Source organism: Mustela nivalis (genome assembly GCF_964662115.1).
Source record: "Mustela nivalis genome assembly, chromosome: 2".
Taxonomy (NCBI): domain Eukaryota; kingdom Metazoa; phylum Chordata; class Mammalia; order Carnivora; family Mustelidae; genus Mustela; species Mustela nivalis.
Genome location: NC_139021.1, coordinates 113,555,848 through 113,563,901, shown reverse-complemented (window position 1 = coordinate 113,563,901; position 8,054 = coordinate 113,555,848). Strand labels below are relative to the sequence as shown.

General features: G+C 46.0%; 1 long non-coding RNA gene across 1 annotated transcript; it reads left to right on the top strand.

Moving 5' to 3' along the window:
* Positions 1–2,220: 2,220 nt before the first annotated feature.
* Positions 2,221–4,269, top strand: LOC309859440. Its single transcript, XR_014308696.1, has 3 exons — positions 2,221–2,730; positions 3,276–3,449; positions 4,020–4,269. It is a non-coding gene; the product is annotated as an uncharacterized lncRNA (long non-coding RNA).
* Positions 4,270–8,054: the final 3,785 nt, after the last annotated feature.

The following is an 8,054-nucleotide window of genomic DNA, read 5'->3' as shown; positions in this document are numbered from 1 at the left end:
AGCTTCAGTAAAATTACTATAATAAAATTATATGCACTTGACAACAAAATATATACTACAAACTTTATTTGTAATCTGTGAACAGAAGAATCAAAACAACAGTGGAAAGAAACCTTAGCATAATTCCTTTGAGTTTTTACCTAATCAGAGAGACAAAAGTATCTGTGATTATAGATAAATTGAGTAATATAAATAATACTTAAAAATATGTAACAAATTTTATTCTTTATAAAAAAAAGTCTTCTTTTTTTAAAGTTCTTGGAACACTAAAAGACAAATCTTTAGTTAAAAATATCTCATGTGCATAATATAATTTTATTTTTAAAATTCTGCATGCATGTATACAAATATATTTTTCTGGGTAAAAATAATGCAAGATGGAGACAGCAGTAGGAAAAGTATTTTCTCTGGGTGGTGGGATTTCTTTTTTGGGGGGCATTCCAGTTTTTAAAATTATTTTTATTTAAATTCTAGTTAGTTAACATACAGTGCAGTGCAGGTTTCAGGAGTAGAATTGAGTGGTTCATCCCTTACCTACTGCACCCAGTGCTCATCACAACTCGTGTCCTCCCTCAGACCCATCTGGGGGGTGAGATTTCTAATTATTAAACATTTTCCTTTTACTTATATGAAATTTCTATCCTTTCTACAGTGAAGTTGTATTACTTGGATAATTAAAAAAGCAAAGGGGGGAAGCTAGCCAGCTGATACTCACATGAAATATTATTAGTAAAGAGATGGTCCGTCCTACGAGAGGGGTAGCCAGGAAGACAGAGGAGACGTGCGTACAGACAACAAAACCTTCGGTGGGGCTTGGGAAGCTTTACTAAAGTGTAAGAATTGAGAGAAATCCAAGCCAAAACGTTCTATATGGAAAAGGCTGCCAAGGGTGCCAGCGCCCATCGCAGGCAGAAGGTTTTCCCAAGCATAGCATCCCACAAGGTAAAGAACAGAAACAGAAATAATCTCAAAGGAAGATGGATATTAAAATAAACATAACCTTGGAAGGACTATGTGATGCTGCTGCTGGTTTGGGGAAGTGAAGAAGACTTCCGTCTTCTGGGAGTGGTAAGAGACAGGGCGGCATAGTAAAAAGATCTCTGTAGCATTAGATGTTCTTGAATGTGAGGGCAGGGTCTGCCCCTTAGACATAGTAACCTGATTACTGAGGTTACTAGGTTACTAGGTTACCTCAGACTAATAACCTGATTACTGAGACGTCTCTGATGCTCAGTTTTCTCATCTATAAAATGGGGATAAGGTTACTTGGTATATTGAATTATCCAAAGAAAGTCTGTGAACACATGTGGAAAAACATATCTGTATGCATGTATAAGTATATATATATATATATATATATATATATATATATATATAGTATCAGGCACAAGTGAACCTGGGGTTGGTTAGGAAAGAAATGGGGCTGGGGCGCCTGGGTGGCTCAGTGGGTTAAGCCGCTGCCTTCGGCTCAGGTCATGATCTCAGGGTCCTGGGATCGAGTCCCGCATCGGGCTCTCTGCTCCATGGGGAGCCTGCTTCCTCCTCTCTCTCTGCCTGCCTCTCTGCCTACTTGTGATCTTCGTCTGTCAAATAAATAAAATCTTTAAAAAAAAAAAAAGGAAAGAAATGGGGCTGGATCTTGAGGAATTAATTCAGTCTGTACATGTGGAGCACGAAACACAACAGGCAGAGGGGCACAGAGTACTTGTGTCTACCTTCACAGAGCTGACACACGGCACCTTACAGGGAAGCCAAAATCTGGATCATGGATCTGCAGGCGGGAGGTAGACAGCTAACAAACCCCTCCCTCCCGCATTATGAGGGAGGCTGGGAAAATCCAGAGGAGAAAAATAACAAACCGTCCACAGAGAATTATTCAATTTTATTCGATCAACAATGATCACAACCTCATTTTTCTTCTCCCGATCGTCCAAGCCCATTACTGGGGAGGGCAATGCAGGCGCGGAGAATCAAGAAGGTGGGGCTGGGAAGCTGGTAAAAACCCCAAACGTTCCTGGGTTTATTTCTGCCTGCTTGTCCGGGACCAGTGTTTCACAAAAGGAGTGAGAAATGAGTAACCACATGCTGGGCAAGATGTTCCTGAGAATGTCAGGAAGCTTGTTTGTCAACCTTAATTGACAACCGATGTTTCAGGACAAAGCGTGATTCTCATAATTTAATGGGACAGCATTGCTACTTAATGCCAGAGGGGGCAAGAGTGACTATAGGGCCAAAGCCTGTAGAAAGGAGAAATATGGACAAAATAATCCCCTTTTTGTTTTAGGAAAATGTAAAGTGGTGCCCCAGGGATTGTTGGCAAATATTATCATCTTTGAAAGCTACTACTTAACACAAATTCCGGGAAACCAGAGACTTCTGGGTAATGTGAATCACAAGGAAAGAATGCCCTATTCTGTGGCTGCAACTTTTTAATGGAATACTGGTTGATTTTGAGTGAAGAAGGCCAGGGGTCAGGGTCAGTTTGGGAGAATTTCCTGCCTGTTTCTGTCAAGGCGCCTCCTCAAGATGTTTCTTTCTTGGCCGTCTTGAAAAGTTTCCTGGGATCACCCACATGTGGGAGCCACCCATACCTCTAGGGGCAGGGCTCCCCTTTTTCTCTACATGGCTTAACTGAGGGTAGAGCTCAATAGCTCTGTGTGGACCTCTGTGTGCTGCGATGGCTTCTGAAGAAGATCTTTTCTGCATCACTTCCTAATGAAGAGTTCTGTGGTAGGAAAGGGCAGGGTGGGGACTGGGGCAGAAGGGTGCTTCCAAAGAGAGGGCCAGACTTGGAGGGCTCAATGTTTCTATTAGAGTCAAGGAATGATAAACAGCAATTTGGGGTTTGAGCATCGGTGGAGGGCAGGTGTGCAGGGGATGAAGCTGGGAAGAGTTTGGGACCTCCTAGCACTTAGGGAGAGGAGCTGGCCCCAGCTAGGATGGGGAGAGTGCCCCTAGAAGTCCCCTCCTGGATCCGTACCAGTGCAAATATGGTGGAAGGGGGAGCCTGAGGAGAGGGAGGTCAGTTAGGAGAAGGAGAGAGTGAGGGGGAAGGGCAGGACTTGCCAGGGTGGAGCACATAGAGAGGAGGGGGACCCAGCGACATCAAGAACGTGGAATGGATAGGATTTGGTGATTTCAGTGCAAATGATGAAGGAAGATGAGGCAAGCCCCGTTGGATGCCGGTGGTGCTCTTTACCCAACAGGAGCAGGGAACTTCTTATTTACTTCTCTGATATTTTCTCTGTACGCTGATGCTTATTTTTGGCTGCTAGTGGAATCTGAAACGGAGAAAGCTAAAGATGGCTGACTGTTTGCTGCCCCATTGCTGACAGGAAGAGAGTAGATAGAACAGCCACTGCTTTCCCTGTGAGCCAACTTTGTTCCTGGGGGAGAGACACGTATCCCAGCACGGAATCACGAGATCACCTGGCAGCTGTGGACTGGAGGTCGGTCCAGATGCCAAGGGGCTAAAGGGGGAGCCCACCTCTACCTCTGCCTGGGTGGACATGGAAGTTGGGCATTTGTGAGGGCTTCCAAGAGGAAGCCCTTGAACTGAGGCTTGAGGGACACGTGGGCGTTCTGTGGGTGGAAAAGTGAGATGAGAAGTGGGTAAAGACATCGCATATGAGAGAACATGGCAAAGTCGGGCGATGGCAAATGGCGCAGTCTGGCCGAAGGTTCATGTGAGCAGAGGGAAAGTGTGAAATGAAGCTAAGAAGGAAATCAGGGGCAGAGCAGGAAGGGCCTTGAGGCAATGACAGGAAGTTACAGTCTTTGCCTTGTAGCTGATGGGGAGACGTTGGGGAGCTTTGAGGAGAATTACAGATGCCATTCTCTCGCCCACTCACGCACTCACCAGATGTTACTCAAGTTCCATGTTGGACCACTCTGGCAGCAGAGTGAGGGGGGGGGCAAAGAAAAGATGTTTAGCAGAGAACACCAGCTGTTTTCCCAAATGTACGTCTTCTGCCGGGATACACAGCTAGATAACAGTTCTCTGTCTTTCTTGCTGCTAGGTGTGGCCATGTGTCCTTATGCCAGTCTACACCATGTGTGCAGAAGGGAGTTGTGCGGCATCCTGGCGAGGGTCTTTGAGACCTCTCCTGTGCTAGGCTTTATCCTTTTCCTCCTACCTGCCAACAGAGTTGAGACCTTGGGAACCAAGTCTGGAAGATCCTGGTGCTGCCATGAACACAGGCCTCCCTACTCTCCAGAATCACACCCTGGACTGTTATGCGAGTCAGAAATAAACATTTATTATGTTGAGTCATTGTGTGTTTGGATCTATTCCCATAGCTTAGCTACCCTAAGCGTACACAGTTGGTGTGAAGAAAATGGAGGTCTCAGCTAGGGCCATGATGGTTTTCAGATTTGAGGATGGTCCCACCACTTCCAGTTGTCTTTTCTGTGGTTTGGAAGGAAGCCCCAGGCTTAAGCAGGAGGGATCCTAAGACGGATCCAAGAGCTGGAGGCCATCTCCTGCCATCGCTCGTGGAAGTTACTAAGTGCTGTGTGTGCCACTGTTTCTTGTTAGTGAGAAGGCAGGAGAACGTGTTGCTGAAGTCATTTTGGTGGTGTCTAAGGCAATTCCCTCCAGGACTCCTTCCCCATTCGCTTCCGCACGTTCAAAGAACTTTCTGGCTCTGCCTCGACTTGTCCCTGACCACTGAGCTCTTAGTGACTCTCCTCATTCTTCCAGATGTTGACATGCATGGGCACCGTCTACATAACACATTCAAGCCTTTCCCAGCTTACAAGTCAAGTCGCTCGTGCCACGCAGCCCCTCCTCTAGCTACAGCGTGCTCTGTTCTCCCTCACCTCCCGTGTTGGGAGCCAGGTCTCTTCTCCAGCAAGCCCTCCAGAGCTGTTCCACACAAGCCTACCAGCTTAACTCTTTCTTTGCCAAACCCCGTGGATATTACCAAGTCCTTATCCCTGGTGACCTTGAAGGTCTCCCCTCAGCTTCCCAGACTGCAAACTCTAAACCTTAGTAGGAGCGTGACTCCAATAACCCAATAATAGAATAAATAAATATTCATGTATATGTATGTACGCTTACACAGGAATATACAAAACGGCCAAGGAAATGTTAACACTGCTTGTGAACTATTAATCACGTATAATCACGTATTGGTGGAGCCAAGGCCCCCCTCCCAGTTTTCGTATTTCTCCAATCTGTCTTGCGTTCTCTTTTACTCTTCATAGAGTTTTTCTCTGGTGTATGTTTCTTTCTCTTAGTTTCTTGTGCTTGTTGGGTTTATCCCTGTTGTCCTAAAAATCTGGCAGTCATCTGCATTCGGTCTATCACCTTGATCCAATTCCAATACCACTCCTGCTGTACTTAACGAAAAAAAAAATTATGTCTATTTTAGATCTTTCTGTCCTATTCCAGTCTCTTTTTTGGACTGGTAATTTTTATTAATTGCTTTTTTTTTTTTTTAGGTCAATAGCGATATTAGATACAGACCACAATTTTAGCTCCTTCCCCAAAGCTCCCTCTTGCTTTTCTTTTCATTGTCTTTTTTCATTGACTAGAAATTCCAGATTGCATTAGACATGGTAAGAGAGGACATCTTTATCTTATTTTTGGTGTTAGTGGGACTCATTTTTTCACCATGTATATCATATTAGCTGTTGGCTGTACGTAGGCATTCTTTATCTTGTTTGGGTTCTATCTCTTTGTTCCCTCTCTTTCTAGGTTACTGAACAATTTAAAAAAAAAAGTGTTGATGTTGTATTTTTATCCAATTCCTTTTGACCTTCATGCAGAAGTGAGTTTCTCCCCATTTAACTTAATGAAATAAATACATATCCTAATGGAGAGAGGTCATCTGTTACCCTGGTCTTCTTGCTTTGTGTCCAACTGTCACCGCAGAGTAGGATGAAAACAAGACCCTGAGTGACAAGTGACAGGACATCCCCCACCCATGAGGAGTGCAAGATGGATAGACTGCGGTCTGATTTTCTAGTTGTCGTTGTTGTGTTTTTTTCCCAGTCACAACAAGTTTTCATTACCCTCTGAGAGCAGAAGCCTGCCCCACAGAGAACAGGAGTCTGATCAGGCAGCTTCCAGGCCAGGACCTCAGGGCCCCGTTGCAGCCATGGAACAAGACAGAGCCACCTGGGGAACAGGATAGAAGCTATCTCTCTGGCTCTTCACCAACTACATAACCAGGTGTAGACATGGCACGTTTTCTTCTCGTCAGCTCAACACGCCCGGAAGGGAAAGAGGGGCCAAGGTAATGAGGACCTTCTACTGTTGCTTCTCGCCTTCTCCCCCTTTTCTGAGTAGGGGCCTTGATTCTGCACTAGTTCATATCTGACAACTGCCCTTAATCCTAAACCTTAGGACTAAGCCTCAGGAGTTCCAACAGGAATGCGTAAATCCTCTTGTGAGCACTGGTTGGCAAATGCGGCCAATTATCTCAGGTGTTCACAATTATTTCCATGAGGTACATCCTGGACCTTTCCCACAGAGTAGACCCTAATGAGTTACATGGGAGGGAGACCCTCCTTTTTTTTTTTTTTTTAAAGATTTTATTTATTTCTTTGACAGACAGAGATCACAGTAGGCAGAGAAGCAGGCAGAGAGAGAGGAAGGGAAACAGGCCCCTGCTGAACAGAGAGCCCGATGTGGGACTCGATCCCAGGACCCTGAGATCATGACCTGAGCCGAAGGCAGCGGCTTAACCCACTGAGCCACCCAGGCACCCGACCCTCTTTTTTTTTTAAAGAAAGAATTCAGCAGTCATGGAAGTTGAGCCATCTTTCCATGAATGTGTGATCCTAAATCCTGTCATAATATTTAACTGTAAAGTAAGGCAACAGCTTAAAACATTTTAAGGTCCTAGTGAGGAGCCCAGTAGGCTAGGTTATCAAACTGTGGAAGAGGCTTCCCAGTGTGCTCGCTACCCCAAACAGACGTGGTGAGGGGAGAACTGGGAGCTGTGCCACCCTCACCCCCTCCAGCATCTTTCGCATTGGACCCTGGAGGGCTCCTGGTGGGCTCTAATCCCTGCCCAGCTAGAAGGAAAAACTTCTCCTCGTGAGTGGTCACACCTACCACGTGACTGATTGCTACGAAGACCGCCCCCTCGCACTAACACAGAACAGGCTGGCTGGGAGCCTTGATTAGGCTGCTCAGGGACCATGCACAGGGTTTTCGGGTAGATCACATTGCTCTTTCAGCAAGGTAGAATGGGGGCTGAGAGGTCCAGCCAGTCAGGAAATGGACATGAAGATCCCAGGTCAAGTGAGACCAAGAGAGGAGGGCAAGGGGATCAGGTGAGAAGCAAGAGAGGACTTAAAAAGCCAAGGGCAGGTGAACATCATGAGGGAGGAAAGACTGTGAGGGAACAGGACAGACAGCGGAGGACAAGAAGGAAGGAACAGGTGTGCTGAGTAATGTGGGTGAGTCTAAGGAAATAATGGCCTAGGTTCTAGAAGTTTCCAGGCTGTGGTTCTCGGGAGGCACCCAGGTGTGCTTTTCCTTCTTGTTCTTGGATTTCTGTGACAGTCCTATGGATTCTCGAATGACTGACCTGTGTATGTTAGCTTGCGTGTTCTCCCAGCCAGAAGACCCAGCCCTAGACCCTGAGAGTAAGAGAACCTCCTTTTGTAGGCGGTGGAACCGCGAAACTCTGTCTTTCCCCTCATCCTGTTTTTCCTAATTCTCCCACCTCACGGGAATCCCACAGGGACAAAGCATGGCTGGGAATGTCTGGAGCTTGAGGATTTGAAGGTCACCAGCAGGACTGAGAGCTCGCTCTTCACACTCATGTCCACGAGGCTGGAGATCTTCTATCCCCGCAAGGAGGGCTCATTGAATGTTCTCAAGTTGCAAAGGATTATCTACCAACAGTGCTGGGGAGCCAGTCTCCTTCCGTCCTACTTGTACCCCCCAAACTGGCCAGGACAGTCCCCTAATTCTCAGTCCCATTCCTTGGAAACAAAAGAGCAAAAGAACAAAAAGTGAGAATTATTTCACTCAGCATAATCTCTTTGAGTCCTGTCCATGTTGCTACAAAAGTTGGGTATTCATCCTTGCTGAT